Source organism: Microtus pennsylvanicus, chromosome 5, assembly GCF_037038515.1.
Source record: "Microtus pennsylvanicus isolate mMicPen1 chromosome 5, mMicPen1.hap1, whole genome shotgun sequence".
NCBI classification, from domain to species: Eukaryota; Metazoa; Chordata; class Mammalia; order Rodentia; family Cricetidae; genus Microtus; species Microtus pennsylvanicus.
The window spans coordinates 76,976,853-77,004,170 of NC_134583.1; the positions used below are offsets into that span (position 1 = coordinate 76,976,853).

General features: G+C 47.8%; 1 protein-coding gene across 1 annotated transcript in view; it reads left to right on the forward strand.

Annotated features, from left to right (window-relative positions):
* Nucleotides 1-27,318, forward strand: part of Ptpre (protein tyrosine phosphatase receptor type E) — a 146,670-nt gene that overhangs the window by 46,133 nt on the left and 73,219 nt on the right. Inside the window, exon 2 of the mRNA XM_075972586.1 lies at nt 15,332-15,354. The gene's annotated coding sequence lies outside the window, so the exon portion shown is untranslated. The remainder of the gene's footprint in view (nt 1-15,331; nt 15,355-27,318) is intronic.

Sequence of the window (27,318 nt, forward strand, 5' to 3'; positions counted from 1 at the left end):
TCAATGATTGCCTGCATTTGAAATCATATATGATGTCATTCTTATGTTTCTGAACACCTACTACATGCAAGACATTGCATGGCTTTTCCATGAATTTAAATAACTTTCCCTGGCTGTGTCCCAGTAGGCTATGTGTGTGGTCACAGTTACTGCAGACACAGCTATGTGAGACATCATAGGAAATGCCATGCCTACAGTCTTTCTGCGTCATGGGGGCCAGAAGGCACAGTCACTTAAGAACCCAGGCATGAAGGGGGGTTATGTGTGTTTTTAGTATTTGTGTTTGAATAAGTGGGTCTCTGTGTGTGTGTGACTGTGTTTCTGTGTATATATGTGTATGTGCATATGTGTGTCTGTATATGTAGCATGTGTTTCTATCTGAACTTGTGTGTGTCTGTGTATGTACCTGCATGAGTCCCTCTGTGTATGCATGTCTCTGTGTGTGCATGTCTCTGTGTGTGATGTGTGTGTGTGATGTAAAGGTTGTCTCAGCAGTGACTCCTCAAGCTGCTAAGGCGCACAGCGCCCCATTCACACTCAGTGCTCAGAAAGGCGTCCCTCTTCAGAGAGAGTCATTTGCAATTGGGCATGTCTACTAATTCAGCAGAGTCATTGGGTTTCTAAGTTGCCAGGAAGTGCCTTGATCTCACTTCCTCTGTGCTCTGGGATTGAGTAAACTGGACAGCGGTGAGCAGTAGCCACCCCACGGTGTAGGGAGGGCCGGAGGTGATCTTAAGAAGCCATGGTCTAGGACTGGGGAACGGCTCAGTAGATAAAATATTACATACACAAGGATCTGAGTTAAATCCCTAGAACCCAAGTACGGAGCCAGATGCCATGGTGTGTGCCTGTAATCCCAGTGCTGGGGACACCAAGACAGGTGGATCCTTGGGGTTCACTAGCCAGCCAGACTAGTCCACTGGAAAGCTCCAGATCAATCAAAGACTCTGTTTCAGAAGAAAATAATATGGGTGGTACCTGAGGAATGATACCAAGACTGGCGTCTGATCTTTATACTCGTGCACATGTACATGAACCGACAACAGCGCACACACACACACACACACACACACACACACACACGTAATTCATCTTGTATGACAGCCATCATACGCCACATGGTATTCAGTGCAAGCACAGCCATCAAAGCAGAAATGTTCCACGCAGCCCTGCATCTATGCAGCTAACCACTTTCCTCTACTCTTCCTGTGCGGCCTGCTTCTGATGCCCTGGAGCCTGGCCAGGGCCTAGGGAAGGAAACCTCCTCAGCTTCCGTCCTGCTGGCTGTTATGTAGGCAATTTGTGTTCTTCACCACTTGGCACTTGAGAGAAAGAGCCAGTTGTATCATTCATGACCTAAGTGGATTGGGTTAGATGCTGCCTCCCTGGCTTGCTCCTGGATCCATTCCACTGTGACATAACCCATGGGGTTATAATAAAAATAACTGGGTGGTTGAGAGCATTAAACTTTTATGGAACGCACAAGGCAGGCTCAGACTCTCAGTGAGTGCCGGGTCCCTTTCCCTGAAGATAAGAGGAGATTGCAATTGTGCCTAAACTCAGTCCTGAGCTTCCTGACTGACAAAGCAAAACTGAAACAATGACTTGCATTGTTCCAGTCCGGTTAAAAGAATGTTCCTAATCTTTCAGGAAATACAAACCTTTTTCTGGTACTACAGTGCAAGACAACTTTCTGGAAGCTATTAGGGTTTGCAGTCACGATTCTTAGCTTCCCACCTCCACCACCACTCCTGCCCCCCTCCAAAAGATTGGTCCATCTCATTTTGCAATTCGACAGCATGCTTGTATCAGCCCTTGGATGAGAGCTACTAGCCTGAGATTTGACACTGTGATACTGAAATTGGAAGGCTAATGGAGTCAAGATTGTACTGGGCTAGTCCATCCTTTCATGCTTTTATTGCCTTACAATAATAACATACGGAGAGAGCAATATGCTGAGAGGGAGAGCTTGATGGCTCCATTTACTATGGAGCTCACTGTGTGCAAGGTACATGGAAATACTGGAGAGCAGTGGGTCTCAACCTTCCTAATGCTGCGACCCTTTAATACAGTTCCTCAGGTTGTGGTGACCCCCAACCATAAAATTATTTCGTTGATACTTCATAATTGTAATTTCGCTACTGTTATGAATCATAATGTAACTATCTGATATGCAGTGTATCTGATAGATGCTCCCAAGGTCATGACCCATAGGTTGAGAACCTTTGCGCTAGCGCCTTCAAAGATCTGGGTGAGGGTGGAGATTCAGGTGGTCGGCACTGTTTTCATATGAATCTACAAAGGACAGGGTCGCACTGGGGTCTTTTCTGCTGGAAAGTCACGGTGGCACTGAGCTGAGAACTGAGAGAGTTGCTGCCACAGGCCTGGCATTTCGTGAAGGAGCTTGTGGACTCAACAGCACCGTGGCTTTGTTCCAAGGGCTGTTGGCCAGGGGAGGCAGAGCCAGGAGCCTTCCAGGGATGCTGGCATTGGGAGGTGAGGATGCCTCTTTCCTGCTCCTTGCCTAGAAATCCCCAAATTTGGCTTTGTTTGTAACTTCAAACCAAATGTGCAAAAGGTTAACTGAATTCTTAATTTTTTTTAGAGGAACTTTAAACACATGTGCTAGTGTGCACACCCACCCTCACACATGCAAGCACATGAACATGCACACCACATGTATATACATATACCACATACACACATGTGCCCATCCATACACACGTACATACACACACATGCATACACAGCATATCCACATACACAAATACCAATTACACACATAATACATGCACATAAAATATACACATTCTCACATATGCACAAATACAATGTGTGCATGCACACACACACATAACATAAGAGTATGAGTGTGTTTTCCTCTGACACATGCAGATCTCAACTGGGAGAGTCAAAGGTGAGGGAACCACGGAGAGTCACCTCACCACATTGGGGCCCCTGGAAACCCCACCTCAAGCACTTTCTGGAACTGGGCTTCTCAGTGTCCCCTGGAGCACTCTCAGTCCCACAAGCTAGCCAGTGGCAGGCAGTTGCTTTGAGGGTTCTTGCAGCAACCACAGCACTGCGGCGCAGGTGAGTTGGTGTTTTCAGAATTAGTCAGAAGCACAGCATCAAGCCAAGTGCCTCATTCACACTCTCTAAGCCTCCAGGACGAGGACTGGGTGCCTGTCATTTGAGGCCAGCTCATCTCTCCTCCCACATCACCTGGTCCGGGGGTCTAACTTCCTCGTTTCCAGCTTCGGCAGTGCACACCCTGCACATGTTTGTTTAGCTGGAAGCAGCTCCTCAAATGCCACCAGTGGAGCAGACATGTGATGTAAAGCGGCTGGTCCCTCAGTGGTATATCGCGCCCCAGCTGGAAGGATGGCTGAGCACTGACTACAAAACTGCACACGCTTCCAAACTCTGAAGCTTCCAGTTTTGAGTCTTCTTTTTTTCCTCCTCCTCTGAGCTGTATTTGCTAGAGATGTCAGGACCCTCACTGTGATTACATTCACAAAAGCAACCTGGTACTTTCTCTCTTGTTATTAGGTGGGTAATGTTCTGGTTCATTGGAAACATCTGTTGGAGAAGTGCCCCTGCCCCATGTGTATGTGTGTGTTCGTATTCATTTTTCACATGAAATCTGAGGATGTGAACTCAGGTCCTCAAGCTTCAGATCCATGACTCCAACCCACGGTCGTTTCTTTTTAATTATGGCCTCCATGAAGGAGCAGCCATTTTTAAAAAAATGACCCTGCTTTCTGTAAAACTGACCTGGAGTTGAAGATGGGTGGTTATAGTGTGGTTATAGTGATGCAATGTTGCAGAATTGTCTGTGGTCATCACCCTTTCTCATATCTGTAGCAGAACCCTGGAGGTATCCCTGCCTGCATGTAGTAACTTCAGTCTCTGTGTCCTGTGTAGCACACAGAGGCCCTGCATGTAACATACTGAATTGAGGTGTTAAACAGGACCTAGACATGAGTGTGGACTTTTTTGGTCATGAGTATTTGCCACACCAATGTGACTCTTAACCCTGAAACAATGGTTTACTTCCAGCACTCAAACCCAATGTGTTGGACCCAGAGACCTGTGAGGACCTGGTTGGGACACTGTGACCTATCCGCTAGGTCACAGAAGCTTCAGGTCCCTCTCTAAAACAGAGAAGGCCCTTTCCAGCTCTCCATTCTGTAACAAGTGGCCAGTGAGATGGTGCTTTCCTGGTGTTTGGCATGTGTTGCCGACAGGAGGGACAAGAACCTGGTACATGGTATCTGGGCCACGTAGCTGTCATGGCTTCGGCACCTCAGATAGCAGGGCCTAGGTAGGAGAAGTGTTCAGGTTTAGACGGTCAGGCCAATGCCCATCTACTCCCGCGAGGAATGCTATTTGCCACACCCTACTTTCCTTGAGGTTACATTTCAAGACACCCCACTGAATGCTCGAAAGCATGGATAATCCCCAAACCCCACAAGATGCTGTGGGTTTTGTATTTATGCCTCCACATCTATGATGAAGTTCCCTTTTAAACTGGACATAATAAGAGATTTACAACCAACCATGACTAATCATAAAATATAATTCTAACAACATACTGTGATTAAAATGCCAGTATCAGTGTGGGTTTTAATCATTAAAATAAGGTTCAATTCACCAAGTGAAATGACTGCTAAGTGACCAGTGGGCGGCTATTACATACAGCCTAGATAGTCTGGTCTGAGGTGTGATTCACGTCCCTGGCAGGATGGCAAGGGAGTCGCCAATTCTCAGAAGGGTGAGACACAAAGAATGTACAGAAAAAAAATTCTGTAAATTGCTATGCACTATTTTTATACCACAGTTAACTAACTGAAACCCCAGACAGAAAAACTACTTCTACAGGGATACTGTACCTGCCAATGTGGCTGGCTGCTGGGGAGACTATCAAGCACTTGAAATGGATAGTAGAAAAAGGCCAGTTCCAACATGGCACTGCCAGGTTTGTACTGACTCAAGATCCCAGCCAGGCAGTGGGATGCTTGTTCAGGCCAGGCAAGTTCCTGCTGCCAGCCAGGGAAACTGCTGTCCATCTCAGATGCCACTCAACAGTCCTCAGGCATAGTGTTGAAGTTCATGCATTTTCCCCAATTCAACTTGCAGAATTTTACCAATTGGAGACTCAGTCCGGGCTTCAGTAAAATCTGCAGAAGACGTTTCAAATTTGATCTTCAACAAGTTGGGGTTATAGGGAGAGGTGGCACTTTTGTTTCTGTGAGGGGTCCCACTGGCAAATGGCTTCTTAAGGATGTGGTGGGGTTTGCCCACAGAGCATTGTGGGAAGAGAAGTGTCATGGCCAGACCCTTTCCTCTCATCTGCTGGGTCCTAACCACTTCCCCCGGTTTTACTAGGGAGGACTCCCCCATCCACGGTTTGTCTCTGAGGAAGTGGTTCCTGGCCCTACTTAAAGGTCTGGTGGTAGTGTCTTCCTAAGTTTGGGGGCTTTCCACTTATCCTCGGCTTTGACGTCTGTCACGGCTGGCTCTGGATTCTGACTTGTCCTCTTATTGACCGTGTGGCCTCAAGCAAGTCACCTCAGACTTGTTAAGAGGATCAGGTAGAATAGCGAAGAAGAGGTAAGCCCACATTTTTGATACTGCAGCAAGCAAGGTATCACCATATACAAAGTCCAAGCTTGAGAACTACGCAGATGAGTTCCACAAATAAACCTGCAAAAGCCCTCCCTGTTTCAAGCCCGCTGATGATCCTGAGCTAGGCTGCACTCACAGTTCTCCGCAGCAGCATGCACTCCGCGAGCTGCATGCTGGACACACCTGATGGATTTCTAGATTGTCCTAGTAAATGTGCTTAGGCAGGGGCATGGGGCTCTGCCCAGGCTGTCCTTGGGTATAGGCAGTGGCTCTTCTTCCCATCCTGGGGCCTCAGATCCTGCACTCACCCACACAACACCATCTTGTTAGATGATCCAGGCAAAGCTGCATCATAACCCCAGGTACAGACTGTGGAACAGTCAGGCCCTGTGCTCTGGGCCCCTCACTTCCCTGTGTCTCCGAGCCGGATTGGTTCTTGCTGTTCCCCTTGTTCCCTCAGACTGTGAACTACAGAAGGACCAGCAGACCTGTGGGAGGCAAAGGAAAGCTAGGCACACAGCAGCCCAACTCTGCCGGACCTCTGGCATCTTTGCTTCCTGCCAAGGTCCAGAAGCACCAACTGTGCAACCCAGCAGCTCGTGCACACAGGTCTAGAGATGATTCATTGGCTTAAAAGACATGATTTTTCTTTTTGAAATCATGGCTGCACCGATTGGCCAAGGCAAAGGGCAACTGGTCTCTCTAGGTGACTGAAGCCGAACTCAGCCAGACTCGGCGCTTGTGTTGCAGTGCATTGTTCCAGGGTGGAGCGCTGCATACTTTTGTCATAATGCAGTTTTTGTTGCCTGATGAATACAGCAGTGTTCTTTTCTGGGGAGGAGGGATTCCTGCTGAGTTCACAGAACTTTCTTGGTGGCGGGGGATGGAGGTGCATGTCCTGAGCAATGCAGATCAAGGCTGAAGATGCATTTGCTCTCAACCCCCCTGGTTTGTTAAGTCCCTGGAGGCTTTGCTTTCTCTAGGAACTGTTTTAACTGGAGAAACAAAGCTTTCCCTTCGAATGCTGCAGCTGATGCTCAGGACGCCATCAGCTCTCCCTTCCTGTCTTAGAGCCAGACTCAGCGCTGTGGGTTTTATAACGCACTAATTCCATGGGTCTAGTCAGATAGCATTGGAAGATCACCACACCAAAATATTTGAGGTTACTTTAGCAAAATGACTACTTGATTGGCAGCTCTTCCCCTTAAGTGGCTTCCTAATTGTCAAAATCTTCCTCAGAAATGTCTTACAAACTGATCTGCTCTAGGTGAGTTCAGGGTGACTTCCCCTTTTCTCGTGACATGAATGTCTTATCTTAGTCCCTGAGTAATATCCCTGCATATGTATGAGAGATGCCATGCAGCCCAGACCAGTCAGATCCCAATGGCTCTGAGGCAGGAGCCTGCCAGGTACACGGCAGACCTCGGTGCTTCGGTCTCATTGCCCACCGTGGGCTTGCCACCATCGAGTGCTCACTGTCGCACTAAAGCGAGGTTCATAAGCATTTCCTTTAGACCTTCTTGAGGGTCTGTGGGCATATTTTTTTTTAACTTCTTAGTCCTTAGCGATTGGCCCATCACTATCACATAGCAGGCACACAGTGTGTGTTAAATGCTGACCTCAGCATTTTATCCGTTCATCCTCATGGATGCTCAGAGAACTCAGAAATGTTTAGACACTGAAGAGATTCCAAGAGTTCCAGTTTCTGTTCAGAGCTCCCCAAACCATCTGAGACTTCTGTGCCAACAAATGGTTGCCTTTCATTTTTGTCGCCTGTAAAGTGTGGATCACACCACCAGACGCACACACACATACACACACACAGCCCAGGGAGGCTGCTATGGTGATAGAGGTGGCATTCTCATTATTCATCATCTTACGGTGAGCCACAGTTCAGGAGGTTACTGCTGGCAAATGAAACCACAGACAGAGGGGTGAGAGAGCAAAAGAGTGTCATGAGTGGGGGGTGCGGGAAGTCTGGAGGACACCAGTGTGATCAAGAAGGGAGGGGTCAGGAGAGGGAGCAGTCTGACAGGTTTGGGTGATGGGGCACAGCATGAGGAAATCCAGATACCTGGGTATGTTCAGAGGGCAGTGTTAATGTCTTTCCTGTGAGTGGGACCTCTAGAGGAGATCACTGTGGCCTCTTCCCTCTCTATGGGACGAGGTCCAGATTCTGATAAGGACCCACATGTTTTACCTTTCCTATCTGCACCAATCCATCACTTCGGGAAGACAGTCAGTTTTGTTCAGGATGGTCACGGGGGTCTATTTGTGCTCTGCAGTAGGTAGATCCACTCAATCCCATCTCCAGCATGGTTTTAGAGAAACTCCTAAGCATGCCATTAGCCAAGGTTGTTGACGGGAGCAGAAGCTAGACCCCTCTCTCCCGAACCAAGAGCCATCTCACCAGTCTCACTAGAAGCCTGGCTCTGCTTTATGAAGCACCTCTCCATGTACTTGTGTCCATGGTGGTGAGGGAAGCTCACTTTGGGCCGCTGATCCTGTCTGGGAAGGTTGAATCGCCACAGCGTCATTTTATCCCACGCAATCCTTTCAGCACACAAGCAGAAAATAGCAGAGAAAAGATCAAATCATATCTGTTGCTTTTCTTGGGGTAAAGATGTTGGGTATTATCAGACAAAAAGCCCGAGTCTGCAAGTTGCTAATGGGGAGACCAGTGTGGGAAGGGCCTTGGCTCGCACAACCGTGGGAGATGGACGAACGAGATCTGCTTCATTTCTCATAGTTAAGTGGCAGAGTGGGTGAGGGGAGAGAGAGACAAGAGCCAACATCCAGGAAGCAAGAAGTCTGTGTGCGGCTGCTCACGCCTGAGGCCCTCTTTAAAGACTGTGGCCAGTGAAGCCGGCTAGGTCACAGGTGTGTCACCCAAACCCGGGAGTAGTGGGAGGGGCAGGTTGACAAATGACTCTCTTGTGGAAGTGAGTGGGATTGCAGGGCTGAAGACACCCCACCCGCCTGTCAGCCCAAGGACCCGTCTGGGTTCTGTATGAGAAGGGTTCACTTGTTCACCGCTGCAGAGAAAATGGGGCCATTGTTTGTAAAGTTGGTGTTATGAAATTTTTTTTTTAAAAAAATCTGAAACATTCTTTAGTCCTTTGGATGCTGTCTAGGAGTGCGGGAACAGGTTCATTTCCTCTGCCAATGAAAAGACAGGAAAGAAGTGTTGCTGGGAATCTTGCGGGAGTCCCAGGAATCATGGTACACTACCTGAGAAACCAAGGTCCCCTGTTGGGGTTTTTAGTCTCATTAATAGAAGACGTTAAGAATCGATACAAATAGAAGCTAAAGGTCAAAGAAGAGCTTCCTCCCGTGGAAGCCTAGGGATAATTTACTGGCCTGTAAAAGGAAAAGCCCAGGGCGAGCAAGCTGTAAATCTTGCTGCTGCTCTGAAGGAAGGAGGAGAATGAAGAAGAGAAGGTGCAGACTGTGCAGCTTGGGATGATGGCAGGGAGGTCAGCCACCTGGCGGCCAGCAGCCACACAGCCGAGGGGAAGCTTTAGAAGGGAATGGAGGAAGTCCAAAGCCTTAGGGAGTTACATAGCCTGCTTGGGCTCTGGCCAGTGTTGGAAAGAAAAAGAAACAGTTACACCTCTCTGAGTCAGACCCCAGGAAGCCCCACAGGCCCAGCGAAACCCCACAGCCACTCATAGGAACTGCCCTAGAGGGTAGGATTATAGGAAGGAAAAGCGCATTGTCTTAAGGTGAACTTGCCTTCCCAGTCCTGCCCCATTAACCCTTAAGGGAGGAGGCAAGCAAGAGCCTGTCTCCATCTAGAGGTAGTTCTGTTCTTTACACTTTGAGTCCTTTGGAAGTGGACCGGCTGAGTTGGTGGGGTTGTGCCTTCTAAGAAAGACCCAGTGAGCTTCAAGGGTCCTGGCTTCTCCAGTGGCACCTACGTCGCAATGCTTAGAGCATCCCTGCAAAGGCCGGGGGCTCACCTCTGCACTATTAGAAGTAAACACGGCAGATCTGTAAGGTCATGGGGTGGGCCCATGGAGCCGTGCCTTAGCTGTGTGTGCTCTGATCAGAAGGCAAACCCCCAGGGAAGCAGCATCACTCTAAGCGGGCTTGGGGCATGGACAAGCACCAACAGCCCAGGCAGAAGGTCTTTCTGTTTCTAAGGACCTCCCTCGCGCAGGCAGTTCCTGGAAAGAACTCAAGGAGGCAGTGAGGCCTATAGGAACCAGCCCCGGAACCCCTGCTCTGCTAGTGATTCTATCTGTGGGCCTCAGTCTTCCTGTCTGAAGAGCAGGGCTAGTAACAGGCTCCTCCCAGGAGTACTGAGAGCCTTTAGTGGTCCTTGTCGCGATGCCTCTCAAGAGAGCTTGACGAGGCTATTCACACCATTCTACCTTCAAGTACAGGATCCTTGCAAGGAAGCAGTTCCCTGGGGTGGGGCGTGGGGGGCAAAGAGATCTAAAAGAAAGAAAACAACAAAACAGGTTGAAAGCATGACAGTGACCGCCACCATATCACTACGGGAGAAATATGTGTATCCTGCACCGAGAGATGAACAACTCATTAGCGTCTCTCCCACCCCTGAAGCTGAGAGTGAACCTGCGCCTGTGAAGAGAACAGATCCAAACAGCTGCGCTCCTAAATTCCAGGGCAATCACAACTCTGTAGACAGGTGTAGCAAGATGGGAAAAACACCAGGCCAGTGCTTGCAAACAAGGGGCCCCCTAGCTTACTAATATGCACAGTTCGCTACGCAAAGGGGCCACCCCACAGTGAACAGTTAGAGAAGTATCATATGTACTGGATGGAGAGCAGACAGGTGGCTTGCCTGGGAATAACTGCTAGAAATCGTCAAATATTTAGAAAGCATGCCTGTCTGTCTTGGGTTAACAAAACGGAGAACTGAGAAAATGTCACCTTGGTGACATTGCTTTGAAGGTTCTCCTTTTGGGGGGGTGGTGGCTCGTACCTAGGGGGTAGGCAGAGTCCTTTGTGTGGGGAGACGCCCCTCCTCTCCCTTCAGTCTCTATTCCCAGCCCGTCTTCAGTGCACCAGAAGAGGGGAGAGTAGCAGCTTTGCTGGTGTCTGCAAGGTAAACAGGGAAACGGCGAGACTTGGCAGCGTGAAATCAGTGCAATCTGCAGCCTCGACGATTTAAGAAACACGACACGTTCCCATCTCTCCACACCCCCTGGCAGCACAGTGTGGCAGTCTGATGGAATGCAGGCAAGCCCGAGGCATGGCTGGGGCTCTGCCATCCCCACCGCCTGTGGTTCTCTTGATAGGCTTTGGTTATTATCCTATTTCCAGCGCTGCCCTGCTGTTTGGTCAGTTTGTGTAAGTTCTTGGGTACAGTGATTGGACTCGAGGGTTACTATGCCTGACAGTGGATAGCAATTCTTGCTCCCCCGGGGGGGTCTTGACTCATTTACCAGCGCCTTCTGGGAAAACCGGAATCTCCAGAGAATGCAGCCAGAATGGAGGAACTTGGCCAGGTCTGTTCTGCAGAGCGCGATTTGTTCAAGGCCAGTGTCCCCGGTATTTCCCCCACATAGAATTCTGTGTGTGCCTTTTGCTTTATGGAACCGTCAACTGTCATAAAAATGTTCACATATAAAATACATGATGCATATAGAAAATACGTCGCTAGAATTTTAAAATGAAATGCAAGCACTTCCACGGTTTTAGAAATTGTGTTGCCCATTCAAAAGAAAAACCTGTAAAGCTGCGAGCAGCAAACTGCCTCCCGCAGGGATGCCCGAGATGTGCGTGGGCCACGGGTGTGTGGAAAGGATTTTCACATTTGTCTGAGCTCAGAAAGACTGGCCAGCTCTGTCTACCTCAGCAGCACCTGTAACTTTATCCACAGCCCGAGCAGTTCCGGGGACTTCTCACCCTGCACTCTGATAGTCTTCCTTAGGAAGCCTGGCTGCACAGTAGCTCCATTTGCTGGGGCCTTCTATCTTGGGAACCATCAGGATCAAGCCTAGTTGCTGGTCACTTCCTTTGGGAGCGCTCTTCCTGGGCCTGACCTTGCCTGCCCTCAGGCCTTCCTCAGGCTGTATTTCCCCTTCTCTGATGTCACCAGCTTCTTTCCCAGGGTAAATTGGGCTTTCCATGGAAGTGGAATGAATGTGGATCATGTACTCAGGCACTGCCAACCCCAGTTCTACCTCAGTAGCAGGTCAGTTCAGACCACACCCAAAGACATCTTCCTCCCCAGAGCAGGGATGTGGCCCATCGAACTCTTTGAGGTCATCTGGACTAAAGAAGACAGTGGAACTCTCCCTGGAACTGGGTGGAATTTTGAGGGGTGAGCCTGTCAGTATCGTTGTTGCCCGTAGAAAAATGTCATTCCCAGGCTGTGGCAAGCAGCGCCCTGGATACCAGAAACTTAGAGAGGGGAGACAGACTGCCCTAAAAGAGTTAGAGCTTCACTAAGAGGGCAGAGCTACCACCCCAAATCATGAGCAAGCAAAGTCAGGGGGTACAGCTAAGAGTAGGCTGAGAGAGCATCCCACGGCCCCACCTTCTCAAACCGCAGGCTGCAGGGTCCCCATCTTTAAGGAGCACCCCTTTGCTTCATAGGCTAGCTGTGAGGTGTGGAAGGAGGAAGCAAGAGAAGCTGCCCCCACAACACCTCCCCACCCCCAGCTGAACAGACACACGAATTCCCCTCCTCCCTCCTTCCCCTTTTTGGAGGATGCTGGCTTTCAAGATAAGAGCAGGAAGCGCCTAGTTTGTGGAAGGATGTTGAACAAACTGCCCACATCAACTGCCACCCCAACCCTCAGGTTTTCAATGGTTCTTGCAAGGTTTTGCTCAGTGTAATGGTGACTGCCTGCAAGGCCTCAGGCTACAGGAAATATATAGTTGGTAAAGGTTTATTTTGGAGAATGTTTGGTTTTGCTCTAGTTCTGTTCTTAGGGAAACTGAGAGTCATCCGATCATGTATGAATCACAAACTGGGAATCCTCGTGGCCTATCGTGCTACCTATTACTACAAAGCTCTGTTTGGCGTTGTCATTTGTATTTGGTTGTTTATCCAGCGATTGACAAAACAGTCTCTGCTTCCACACCAAACTAGCTCTTTCCTTTGTGGTTTTTGTCTGGTTTGACCCAGCCTTCTGCCACCAGCTACAGTCCTAGGCCAGCGGCCTCTGTGGAACACTGGGCTCTATTTCCTGTTGGAATAAATCAACATAGCATTGGAAGGTCGCTGGGAGCATTTTGGTGAATTACCCTGGGAATGTGGCCATAGTGCCCACCTTTGGCTTTTCTTACTGCTTGACTCCAAGCCAATGCTCTTGCCAGCATCACCTCTGGGTTAGTTTAGGGTGAGTGGAAGGCGTGAAGTTTTATCATAAACTGTTCTAGAAAAAGGTAGTTCACCGATCCACACTTACCAATACTCAGAGAACCTCTGCCTTGTGCTTGGGTCTTACGTTATATGCAGCCTTTTGGCATTCTGGGAACCCTCTGTGACTTCGCATGATTCAACATACTGTCTCTTCATTATTTTAGATTCCTTCCCGAGAAAATGATGCCATGACCCATAGTGTCAGATATTACAAATAGATCATGTGTGCTACTGGTTCGTTGTTAACAGATGAATGTGTGAGGCTGAGACCATCAGCTTCCCTAAGTATAAAATTAGAGGGGAAAACACCACCCACTTGTTCCCTTAACAACTCTTCGCTAGCCTGTGTAGCTCCTGTGGATCATCTGTGTACTGTCTGTTTCATTTGAGCTACATGCGTGTATTAGCTATCGGGGCTTTCTTATTCTCTAGGATTCTCTACATAGACCTTCATGCCACTTCAGAAATAAGCTTCATGCTTTTCCCTTTTCATCCCTATGTATTGTATTTCTTTTCCTTGCCTTATTCCATTGGCTAAGCTTCCCAGTGCAGTGTTACAGATTAGTGGCCAAGGTAGATACCCTTTGTTCTATTAGGAGTATATTGAGTACAGACTCTCCCAAGCCGATTTAAATTTTCTTAGCTACCAAAATTAGTTCTCTGCTTCTGTGGCTTTAAAACTACTTCCTAAGTTAACTTCTAAATCTGTAACCATATAATAATTCATAATAAACTTGGTGTAATTTGTACCGCAGAGACAATGTTATATTTGTTTTTAAAGTAACCAGCCTTGCCAGGACTGTCATCACAAGCAATCTGGTGGAAAGCAGCACGGAGGAGCTGGCTATTTTAAACCAGGGACAACTGAAAACTGATCCTACCCTTTAACTGTTTAAGTGTGTGATCACAACCCAGCCACAGCTCCATCCACAGGCAGATGGAAGTCTCCTAAGCCTCATGTGAGGCTGCCGACTGCACCCACAGCAACACAACGTTATGTCCATCAACGAATAGGCGAACAGAATGTGGGAGTGGGATGCTTGTTAATAGTAAGCCGGGTGGTGGTGGCGCACGCCTTTAATCCCAGCACTTGGGAGGCAGAGGCAGGCGGATCTCTGTGAGTTCGAGGCCAGCCTGGTCTACAAGAGCTAGTTCCAGGACAGGAACCAAAAGCTACGGAGAAACCCTGTCTCGAAAAATAAAAAAAAAAAAAAAGAAAGGAGTGAAGTGCTAGAAAATTCTCTGGGATGGTCAGGACTTGGAAACATGATTCTCAATGAAAGGAGCTAGTTGCAAAAGACCATATATGGCATAAGTCTATTTCTATAAAATGTTCACAACAGGAAAATCCACAGAAAGTAGATAAGTGGTTGTCAGGAGGTCAGAGAGAGGATTGGGGTGTTAGACAGTGAACTCGTGTGTGTGTGTGTGTGTGTGTGTGTGTGTGTGTGTGTGTGTGTGTGTATATGTGTGTGTGTTTAGATGTCAAAAATGATCTAATGTTAGATTTTTAAGTCTTTTTAAAATTAAGTTTTATTTCACTATGTATGGGTGTTTTGAGCCCCATACATATGACTGTGTATGAGCCCCGCATGTGTGCAGTACCTGAGGAGACATTAAAAAGGTGCCATATCCCCTGGAACTAGAGTTACAGATGACTGTGAACTCTGTGAGTTCGGAGACTCCAACTCCAGTCCTCTGCAAGAGCAACAAGCGTAAACCGAGCCATCTCTCCAGCCTCTAGCATGAGGTGCTAACGAGGGTTATTAAATTCCTGACTATACTAAAAACCACTAACGTATACACTTGGAGTAGGCAAATCTTATATGTGTAAATTATATCTTAATAATTTTTTTTGAGGCAAAGAGCTCGTGAACTAATTTGTGGTTAGGCTAGGCAGAGATGACACCAGATGTGGAGGGGAAAGGCTGTCTCTAGCTTGAAAGGCCATCTCCAGGGTCTGAAGTGTTTAATGTCCAGCCCTCAAGAACCTGCACAGGTTGCTGTCCCTAGTGAGGCCTGTCCCCTCATCTTCCCTGGAGATGGCCTTTATATACCTCACCAGGGGCAGCAACCTGTGCAGGTTCTTGAGGGCTGGACATTAAACACTTCAGACCCTGGGTAGCTGCGTTCTACCCTCCACTGACTTCCAGGGAGCCCAGGAAAGCTTGGTGCCAAACATAGGTGCGTAAAAGCTATGCATGTAGCAAAAAGAAATGACCACCAAAACAAAGCAGTCTCCTGAAATACGAGGCAAAATGGCCATAGGCAGCTAGTACTGTTGGAAATGGGAGGCTCAAATGAGCAACCGACGTTGTCACAAGAAAACTAATGCTCTTTTTCTTCTTTCTCTTTCAGACTATAGCCCTCATTTTCCCTTGGTGAGTACATAACTTTCTACAAATTTGTTTCTAATGTGTGATTGGTTTGCTAAAAATGCCTGGGATTTAATTGTTATCTAAGGCTTATCTTGTTGGGAAATGAGCCATTTGGTCAGCGGGTGACAGGCGAATGTAGTGCCTTAGCTTGCTCGATGTATCACAGCACACGTCTCGTTCTTTTTTTCCTCCTGGCATTCCTCCTGGCTTAGCCACTCAGTGTCCTGAAACATATTGTTGAGAGCAGTTCCCACGTGTTTTCCTTTCACTGGCCTGTGTCTTTCACAAGGGGCTTGCCTTATCTCGGTGGCACACATTCGCCGCCCCTCAGGGTACACCATGGCATGTGATTGCCTGGTGGGAACCCCTTCATAAATGGATCTGCTACTCTGGGTGTGGGGACTGCTAAGAAGGTGCTTTTCTGAATGGCATTCTTAGTGAAAAAGAAATGCTTCAGTGTCATGGGATCTTGTGTTTTATACCTTTGGGGTCCAGGTAACAACAAAATTCTACGTTTCTGATGCCTGTAAGAAAAATATATATATACACACACACATAACAGCATAGCCTAAATCTTACTTTGATTTCTCTTGTTTTAGACAAGTTCTCACTGTGTTGCCAGAGCTGGCCTCAAACTCACAATCCTGCTGCTTCAGCATCCTTAGTGAAGAGATTTCAGGCCTATACCACTATACAAACATTGCCTACTTCATAGCCTTTCAAAACCATCTAATCAACTTAATACTGTTCCTCTTTTCAAAGGAAAGGGAGAAGGAAGTCTAAGAGATTTGTTTTTGTTTGTTGTTTGTTTGTTGAAGCAAGGTCTCCACCTGTAGGTCTGGTTGGTCTAGAACTAGACCAGGCTAGCCTCAAATTCATAGATGATCCTCTTGTTTCTTCTGTCTCCTGAGTATTGAGATTTGGAGCTTGCTCCACCAGTGAGTTTTAAAATGACTTCAAAAAGAGAAGGGGATGTTTAGCCCATGTGCTGCCCTTGGTGAGCGTCACCAGAGTGTCATCTAGAAAGTCCCATTTCCTAAATCATGGCCTCCTTTGAAATATCTTTGCTCTTGGGACATTCTGCCACATGCCTCTAACCCTAGGTCTTGGGAGATAGAGACAAGAAGTTCTGATTTTCAAGGCTAGCCTGGTCTACAGAAGACTCTATCTCAAATGACAAGACAGAAACAACAACAATAAGCCTTCACTGTGCTCTGGGTTTTAAGGCTGGTGGATTGGTGCACTTATTTGGCTGGCCTCCTCTGTTAGGCAAGGGGTTCCTGATGGTATGTCTCTGTCTGAATGTGAATAGCTGCGGTTGTTCCTGATTTGATCAAAAGGCAGGTTAGTTATGTGGCTGTTTCTCTGTGTTTTGGTAAGGTGGACTAATGATAATCAAGAATTTACAAACTAACAAAGAAGGAAGCCTTCATTTGTACTTACTGAGTTTTATGGTCCTTTATCTGTCTCATTGTTGTTAAACATCACCAACTATGAACAGCATCCAACTCTGTTTGGGTAAATAATGACGGTGGAAACAAAGGGGAGGCTCTTTGCTGGGATAATTTTTATGGGATGAAGGTTTAATTGCAAGCCAGCAATCTTTATTGTATTGGAGCTCAAGCCATTGTGTGTTGGTGTGAACAAACGCACATTAAACACGACACTGGATTTGAGCAGCATTTTTTTTATGTTCCTGCCATTCTTGAGTGAAGTATTCAAAGATCTAACTTCATGAATTTATCGTCTTCTCAAACACGGGACGCAGATCCTGGTTGGTTAAAAGCATGTGACCTTTGTGCTCCTTGGCACTTTGGTCTGTGCTGGCTTGTGCAGAGTCTGCCTTCCTTCCTCCCATTCTAGGATTTCCTAGCCTCTTGGTCCATTGCCCTGATACCCATCAGTGAGCCAGCAGCTCTCCAAGTGAGAGATCCTGTGACAGCTGCTTGCCTGGCTCCTCAGCCCCCACCCCACAGCCCTGTTCAAAACCCAGCGAGAGGTCTGGAAGCCAATGTCCCTGCTAGCAATGCTAAACTGACATCCTGTGTGTCTGTGTTTCCATGTGGATCGTGCTATCCAGGCAGCAGCTCCAATCTTCTTGGCCCTGCCTTTTGCCTCTGACCTTGGTCCTGACCTTTGTATCTGTAGTTGGGTCACTCAGTTCTTGGCTTTAAAAATATGGGTCTGGGAGATGACTCTGTGGTAAAGGGCTTTCTGCACATGCTGGAGGACCTGAGTTGCAACCCACAGCACCTACAGAAAAGCCAAGCATAGAGGAGAATGCCTGCAACTTCAGTACTGGGGATGGGCGGAACAGGAGAATCCTGAGCGCTAGTCGACCAGGCAGTGTAGCAAAAAACATCAAGTTCCCAGTTCAGTGGGAGACCTCGATTCAAAGAGTAGGTGATTGAGGAAGACAGCCTTTGACCTCCACACTCGCCAGCAAAGGCAAATGCACTAATGTCTGTGAACACATACATGCACACACGTGCATACACACATACACACACACACACACACACACACACACACACACAAATCTGTTCTTGACTTCAGTAATCTTTTTTTTTTACTTGAAGAACAAGTATATGAGGAAGGAACGAGGTAATCTCTACTGCCTTCATTAAGAATCTGCCTCTTGGGCTGCAGGCAAGCTCTGTTTCATTGGCAAACATTTGAGACTAAGTGAAACGCTTCAGGATGTGAACAGTCAGAGAATTACTTCTAACTTCTGGCATCTGAAACCGGCTTTTGAGTGACTTGGAACTTTGGCCAGTCTGAGTAAGCAGTGCAGGTAAGCTCCCTGAGGTTGGAGAAGGTCTCAAGCCCTCATCCACGCTTCATAAAATGGCTGCAGAGAAGCCAGGTTGGCAACCTAGCAGAATGGACGCACCAAGCAAACCTCCTTTCTTCTGCCCAGCTTTCCCAGGAGGATGGAGATATTTAAGTGAGATGTGCCCCCAACAAAGTTCATAGACGCCAACTACTGTGACCACTGCTGATCCTATGTTAATATCGCCGCAGAATCAAGGGCAGCTGTTTCCAACTTCTAAAGAATTATAGGATTGGGCCTTACTATGTGTAGGCACATACTGTTTGCCGAAAGACCTTCACTTTACTGGCATCATCTTTGACTTTCCATTTTTAAAACCCTATATTAATATTAGCCTTCAAAAGAATGAGAGTTTTTCTCTTTTGTGTCGGGCTGGGAGAGCCTTTTAAGCAAGGGCTCCCCCCTTTCATTTTGCAGTTAACAATAAGCTTAAAGTGCTGGCTATGAAAGTGTAAAGAGTTGACTTCAGTCCCAAGGAGCATATTAAAGCTAGGAGTGGAGGCACACACTTACAATCCCAACCCTGGGGAGGCAGAGACAAGCCAGTACCTGGGACTCACTGGCCGGCTGCCCCAGGGAAAAGCAGTGAGCTCCAGGTTCAGTGAGAGATCCTGCCTCAAACAGAAGGCAGAGAGCCATAGCGGAAGATACCTGACATAGATCTCTGGCCTCTACATGTGAGCATGGCTCACACCCACGCACATGCACACATATGAACAGCTACACACACGTGGACAACACAGAAGCTCACACACAAAAGATGAAACAGTAGACTCGTGGAGGCAATTCTGCCCCTCCTATCTGTGAGAAAAGGTTTTTCATCTGGAGAGTGTCTGCAGCAGAATGGGTTCCTACGCCCTGGAATCTAATGCAGTAGAGTGTGAGCGTTAAGAATTCATGGAAAGCAAATAATTAAGGTTTAAATACATTCTCCATACTCAAGGAACAGCTCTGTTTTCAAACCTAAGAGTGGACATAGCCAAGTCAAAGCAGTGATGCTGTAAAGTGATTTCACTTTGGCGCGTGGAAATAACAAAGGCATAAGCCTGAACAGAAGGGATAGCATCAAATAGTGCCTGGGCATTCGCCAGCTCACCCTTCGTGGTCTGTGCTGCCTCCCCTCGCACTTTCAAAGCACGTTGACTTTTCTCCTCCTAGTCAGTGTTCTTTGGCTTTAGCGTTGGAGTAAATGGCCATGATAGCAGGACAAGGATCTGAGGTTTTCCAAGAAGAGTCGCTGGCCCTGGTCTTTGAGGTGGGGGTGCCCTTAGGTGGCAGTCCAGGGTGACTTGAGTGGGTAGAGCAGGCGCTGCATGCCCTGAGCTGGCCTTTGAAATGGCAGGAAGGAGAAAGAGTAAACGTGCAGAGTGCAGGAAGAGGGACGGCTGCATGAGGTGTGCGGCTCGGGCCTGATGGGAGCCCTTTGCATGCACTTGGGTTTTCTGTCAGTTCCTGGCTCCCTGAGCTTCCTCTCAGATTAGCAGAGCTTCAGGAAGCAGTGAGAGATTCCTTCCCCTGCTGACCCCTGACGGTCTAGAGTGCACTCTGGGAACTGAGGGTGACTCACGGCCTTCCAGTCCCATCCCCTAGGGAGCTTCCACCTTTCTTGGAGAAGTGCTTCCCAGAGGAGTCTGGTAGGAAGTCCATTGTCATTCCCAGAGGCAGGCGATCCCCATCAGCCACCCTTTCCACTTGGAGAAAAAGGGGAACTTCAGTTGTCCATATAAACCCCTGTCTCGTCGCCGCTCCTGTGGCAGACCCCGACATTCATCTTGAAATCCACTTCAGTTAGCAGAGAAACATGGATTCCTCAAGGCCACGATGGCTGCTGTGCATCACCCCAGCTGGACAAGAGGTAAAGGGGGGCCAAACCGAGGGGAGCCTTGTCAGGCATTGTGGACTCTCTCATGCGTGCTAATCATATCATTCCTAAAGCACCTGAAATTTAGGTTAAAGAATATTACCAAGGCTTTTGAGAAACAAAACTTGGCAAGCACCTCTGTTAACTTTTCCAGTCCTGTGCAGGAAATCTGGGTTTGTCCCTGAGCCGGTTTGTGTCGGTGGCAATAGCCCCAGCTGTGGCTACACACAGGCCTCGGCAGGGAGCCACTGTCTGTTTGGGCCTGGAGGGGTTTGGAGGGCCATCAGATCACCAGGAATTAAAGGTGAAGTTATTCTTTCTGGCCGCCGGAATGGTTTCTACCTAGTATCAACAAGGCATTTGATCATCAAGAGTGCCCTCTTGATCATCCTTTGGGATGTGGGAAATGGCACTTTAATTAAAAGGGGCACACTGAGAAAGGAGGAGGAGGTACCTGAAGCAGGGCATGGACCAGGTCTTCAAGATGTCGGCCTTTGGTGCCAGAAGTCAGCCCCACCCCATGGACGGTGAGGTTTTCCCGGCTGCAGAGCTCAAATGGTAGGAACAGATGGTGTGAGCAACAACAGAGCAGCACCAGCTGCCTGGGGTGGGGTGCGGGGTGGCATCATTCACAAAGCAGAGGGGAACGACAAGAAATGTGAGCCCCACTGTGGGTGAGTCACGGGGAGATTTCTCAGACCCACTGGACCTCTGAATTAGGAACAAGGTCAGGTGCCAAGGGCAAGGACAGCTGCAGAGTTGAGAACTTACTCTCAACAGGCATGGCTATCAACAGAGTGTGCCCTGTGGCAGTTGGGACGTCAAGCAACAGATTAGATGGCGGCATCTTTTCAAAATCTGCCAATCTGAACTGGCTTTTCAGAACCCAATATGATGTAAAGTTTAATATAAGGTATTTAAGACGTTAGGGCAAGGATCCCTATGAAATTACAGAACGAAGACTTCCTTTCACAGGTTCTTTGCATAGTTTAGCAGAAATAAGGAAATGCAAGAGGAGAGATTGGATTTGTGCTATTTTGTGGTGAGGGCTGCTTGAGTCTCAGTGACCTTTTAGGAGCATGTTGAAGATGCTTGAATGTTAAACTGACTCCAGACAACTCTACAGAACGATCTACAATGAGAAATGGCACAAATAAGTGAGGCCTTGGAAACTCATGGCTGTGATCCAAATCTGGGAGGCAGAGGCAGGAGGATTGCTGGGAGTTCAAGGCTACATAATGAGATGTGTGCTTGTTAGAACTGCTGTGTCATGTGGCCGCCGAAAAACAACATTCTGATGTTGGTGGAAATGACTATTTGGAGAGCTAGGCTTGGTCCATTTCCTGTTTTGCTAAATGATTTAATTGCCTTATGCTTAAATCACAAATTCCGTTTATTATCAGGTGAATCCAATATAGGACACTTGGCAGTTTATAAAGCATGCTCAAATTTATTATCTCAGGTGGGCCTCATACATGCTTGAGAAACAGTCTGGATATGCCTTTGCATCTCCACCCTGACGATTAAAAATTAGAACCAGGGGCTAAAGAGACAATTAAATGGGCAACAGCCCTTGCTGTACAAGTCTGAAGACTTGAGTTCCAATCTCCATTTATGATGTAAAAAAATCAGGTGTAATCGCATATCTGTAACCCCAGTGTTATGGAGGGCGGAAACAAGAGGATCACTGGGGCTTGCTGGCTGCTAGCCTGGCTCCACATTCAAAAAGAAATTGTCTCAGGGCATAAAGGCAGAGAGTGAGACAGCAGGGCCATTGAGGTTCTTTTTGGCCTCTAATCCTCCATTAGTGCACACATATAATTACAGAGAGAGAGAGAGAGAGAGAGAGAGAGAGAGAGAGAGAGAGAGAGAGAGAGAGAACATAGAAAACAGTGGATTGGAGGATTGAAGAAGCAAGTCAATAGGACAGGCAGTAAAATCTGTGGGGCTTGCAACCTGGTAACATGATAGTTTGCATGCGAGTGCCTGTATGTTAGCATGTGAGTGCAAGTACCCGAAGGGCCCAGCAGCATCCCCTGTGGCTGGTACCCTAGGCAGCTGGAAGAAACCTGACTTCTGGGAACTGCCCATGTACTCCACAAGAGCAGCACATGCTTTTGACCATTGAGCCATCTCTCTAGTCCCTATATATGTTACTTGAACACAAACTATTACGTGCCTTTTCCTAGAGCAGACCATCTCAGCAGAGCTGATTAAAGAAAGTCAGCAAATCCTTCCCAGCATCCCTCTAACTGGCAGAGTCCCTTTCCTACTTGAACACCAGTCATCTCTCATAGCCTTCACCCAAGGAAAGGTCGTACACGCTGAAAGGAAGGGCTCCACTATGAACAATATTATTTTACAGCTGCGCTGTGCAAGTACACAGAGCACACGGACGAATCAAAACGTTCTGTGGGCTGTGCACATGGCTGGTGGGTGGATCGCTGTATTTTGCAAAAACCTCATGACCATCAAGTTGATCTTGGCCAGGGTTCCCAAAGATTTCCGTATGTTATCTGCTAACCAAATTCAGTTTTCTAATCTCTCTTCACACCCTCACCAGGTTTCCTTCCAGCACAGCCTGTCCACTCCCTCGCCGAATGTTTATCAGTATCTCCTGCTGGCTCAAAGTTGTGTATCGGGATTTTTAAAAAAAGAATGTGATGGGGGCTGGGGAGATGACTTAGTCCCTAAAGTGCCTGCAGTGCAAGCATGAGTACCAGAGTTCCGATCCCTGGCACTTACCTAAAAAGCTGGACATTGTGGCAGACACGTATAATCTGAGCACTGGAGCAGCAGAGACAAGAGAATTCCTGGGCCTTACTGCCTAACCAGTCTAGACAAATCAGTGAGCCCCAGGTTCAGTGACAGCCTCTGTATCATAAACTTAAGGTGGAGGGTGACTGAGAGAGAGACTTGACGCTATCAGCTTCCGCCCCCCCCCCATACCTTCACACGCGTGCTCACATACACACGCACCCCACACCCACTAAAACAAAAGTGCCAAGTGCTAGGTCTGATTTAGTTTGCAAGGCTAGCACTGCCTGGAGCCTTGCTGTAGCAAGAATGAGTATGCATTTTGTGCAGGAGCTTAGAGAAGACTTAGATAAAGACAGACGGCAAGCCGGTGGAGACCAGTATCCTGGTAATTTGATGATTTTGTTCAAGAAAGCCAAATGACTTGGGCATGTTTCTTCACACACCCCTGAGTCACAACTTCCTTGTCTAAAATATGAAGGACTGCACATGGATTTTTACAAAGGTCTCCTTAAGACAAATTCTGTGGTGGCTGGATTTGAACTAATGATGGAGATCCCCAACAGACGTGACTGGCTGCATCTACCAACCACAACTGTGGCCCCTGGTGTTAGCCCCCTTCCCTACTGGGATGGGTTTGTAAATTGTTATCTTTGTGTTGATGATAATCTCTGTTTTGACAGTCATCATCCTGAAGCTGTCTGGGTTCACAATCTATTTGCTCTCAATCTGCTTTAAAAAAAAATGCAATTTTATTTAAAAAAGCAGTCAGCGTTCTTCCCATTCTGCCGAAAGACAAGCACTGGGATTGTGTGGGCTTGGGCTTTCCAAAGTGAACCTGGTCTGGAGCTTGGTGGCCAAGCATTTGCCTAGTGTGCAGAAGGCTCTGAGTGTCGTCCCCAGAGATGCAGAACAAGAGGGTGGCTCCCTGCTGACCTGAGAGCCATTCTACAGAATCGTTCTTACTTCACTTGTGTGTGTGGTTCCCATACTGAGAAACCATGGACACCCCAGTATTACCCTGTCCCCCTCAAGACACGCACTTGGGAGTTTGACAGAGGTCAGATTGGAAAAATCTATGTTGTTGAGATGTTAGAGGTTCCTGACACACACCATCAGTCCCAGGAATTTCTAGTTCGCAATCCGATTTTGGCTTCCTGCCAACGTGAAGCCAGCGCTGACATTCTCGAATGCCGTTTCCTGTTGTGGGCGGCTTGATTTAATTTTTAATGAGTGATTCACTGTCCATGGCCGTGTGTTTTCCTCCTGTTGCACTGAGTATTAAGTCATGTTTCCTTTAAAACATTATTTTTGATATCAACTGAGAGCAACGTGGCGCTCAGCTGTGGAGACAAAGGGACACAGTCACGTCCCTGAAGGGATGGCATTTAACCTGCCCCAGGAAATGACAGTTGTGTGGCTGTGATGTTCTCCAAAGGGCAGAATACCTCTGCAACATCCAAACTGTTTTAATTGCGCTGTTTTCCAGAGCTGTGTGATTTTAAGAGCAGTTTTCAGAGGTTTTAACTGTTCATCTAGACCTTTGGAGAGCCTCGTGGTAGGTGTCTGTAATGGAAAGCCTGGCCAGAACATCAGTGCCTCCATGTTTGAAGGGCTTCCTCCCTGCCTGTTATTCACCATCTGTTATTCAACACCAGAAGCATATGATCCCCCAGAGCTGCTCCTTTGCTCTTTAGTCCCTTCTCTTGACAAACTCTCACCTGATGCTAAAGTGTGGAGCACCCTGACCTCATGAAGGAACTCTCCTTCCTGGTTTGAGCAGGGAGCAGGGGACCTGCTGGATGAGTTGTTACAACTTCGCCCTACACCCAACTCAGTGAGCCCTCAGCATCGTATTTTACAGTGATACCTATGGACTTAGGAATCCATGAGGATGAGGTTGACAATCACAGCCCCCAAAGGGCTCAAAGAGGCAGCAGGAAGATGAGAAGGACAAGCAGGCGCTAGATGAGATAGGTCAGAAAGAAACAGCAGCAGCTGCAGCAATGAGGGCCAGGGAGATGACTCAGCAAGGAAGGTGCTTGCCTCAAAGTCTGATGGAGTTCAATCCCACATGATTGAAGGAGGGAGCCAACTGCTTCAACTTATTTACCCTCTGACCCTCCCACACACACACTACATACACACATGCATACATGAGCACATGCACATAAACATGCATGCACACTAGATGTTTGCAAGAAGTTCAAAGTAAACCTTATTAATAAAACAATTGAAAAGATGTTGTAGCTATACTTCAGGGGAAACAATGCCCAAGAAAGCAGTCCTGCTACAGGTGAAGATTCCTAAAAGCATAAGAGGGCAGTGGGAGGGGAGGGGTGGTCACAGTCCTGCTTTGAAAATGATTTATTTTTTGTTTATCTGGTGCTGAGGATTGGAATCAGGGTCTAACATGCCCTACCCAAGAGTTCTACTACTGAACTTCTCCCCTTACTCAATCCCCCCCCCCCCAAATACTCTAATCTCTTCTTAACCCAACTTCTTGAGCCTGGGCTCAGGAGATGCTAGTGCTGAGCAAAGGAGACACCCTGTGAGAGGTGGCTGTACTCGGACTCTCCTGGGCCCACTGGAGCTCAGGAGACACATGTACACTCTAACAGGCAAACAGCAAGCCAGAGCAACAGGCTTCCTCCCCTTGCTGATCTACCTGCATCCAAAACCCAAGCAGTGCATCAGAAATCCAGCCACCTCAACTGAGAATCAAACTCTGAGTTGAAGCCCGAGGCTGTGCACCAAAGCCTAGGAACCACGGAACCACAACTGAATCTAGATCTGCACCTCCAGCCCAAGAACGTGGTCCACAACCCAACGTGGTCTGAGAGCCACGCCTCCATTCCAGGCATCTTTAACAGTGGTGTGGATGGGAGCCTCCATTGTGCATCCAAGCGCACTGACCTCCTAAAGTTCTTTGAGATTAGAAATGAGTCTGTTGAGCCCCAGCACACACTTTGTGACTGTCCCTGCTATGCGCACAGCTGTGTCCTGGTGATATGATTTTTATTTTAGTTGGAAAGCTGTGAGAACTAAGGGAATGGACAGCCTGTTGCTTCCAACCCAGATTTGAAGAAAGACAGAGCATATCAAGGGTCTGAGATACTGGTGTTGCCTGTCTGAAGTTCTCAGGCCAACAATCGAAGGTCTGCTTTAAGAGAGTGAAATACAGGGAGGGAGAGGAGAAACCCAGGAGAGGGGCCCACTGACACAGACCCATCAGTTCAGCTGAAAGAAATGCCTACCTTCCTATTTCCTATTTCCTACTGAATCCACATTTTCTGTAATACGTGTCTCATAACTAGACATCATGCTTGGTCGGGTCGCTGCCCGGAGCAGAGGATCTTCTATTTTATCCGTCTGATTGTGCCATGGAGGTGAGGGCCATCACTGGTGAATGAACTCATTGTCTTTGAGTCCCCAGGACTTGCCCAGCACCTAGCAGATCTGAGAAAACTTGAAAACTGGTCTGTAACTATGTGAGAAAATGAACAGATGGGCATGAGGAGAGGGCATTCTGTACCCAGCCTAGGGCAACACTCACTGCGAGCCAGCCAGACGCATCAAATGCCCGGTCACTTTATCAAAGAGCGGTGGGGAAATAAGCTTTTTTTTCTTTTCTTCTCTTTTCCCTCTGGACCCATCCTAATCGGTTTTGTTTGGTTTCTTTTACTTCTCTTTAATATCACACTCCCTCGGGCATCTGGGGTACTCTCCGGCCTTGGACTTGGCAGGAGGAGGGAGGCCACACAACCTCCCTTTCGCTGTGCTTGAACCCAGTCTTCTACTGCACCACTGTGGGAGGAGCAAACAGTACAAGATGCACCCCAAGGAGTGTGGCAGAATTTGGATCAAGACACCAAGCTCCCGGAATGTGCACCACTGCCCATGTTACCTGAAAAACACAACTTCAAGAGATAGCAGATTTTGAATGGATTTCACAGAAAGAATTCAGAGCCTTAGGCCTCTGGCCGGGACTTTCCTGAGCAGGGCCTGAGGGACTTCTCAGATCACATCTTCTGGAGCCAGCCCTGGGAGTGCAGAGTGGGGTCAGCTTGCTGTATGCTCACCCATGGGGGTGGTAGAAACAGGAGAACGTATGTGTCCTTTGCAGCTGGGCTCTGAAAACCCCGGATTCCTTATCTGTTTCTAGAAAGATCTTCCCTGTCCAGTCACATCCAATGCCCAATGTCCAGTGCATATGTCCTGCCTCCCTGTCCTACTGACTTATGTTGTCATGGAAACACAACCCACTGTTTAGACCTGCTGTGTTTGTCCAGCCCTTCCTCATGAGATCGTGGGCCATCTCTCTCTCTCTTTTTCCCTCCCCCACTCTGGCACACACACACACACACACACACACACACACACACACACACTGGTATACTAAAGAAATAAATCAACTAACACCTCATGCGTCTCCTGCACTCTTTAGTGGTCTCCTTGTCAGCACCACTGGTTCCTGAGACCTCTTTGGAGGATGTGGCCAAGTTTATTGTACTGT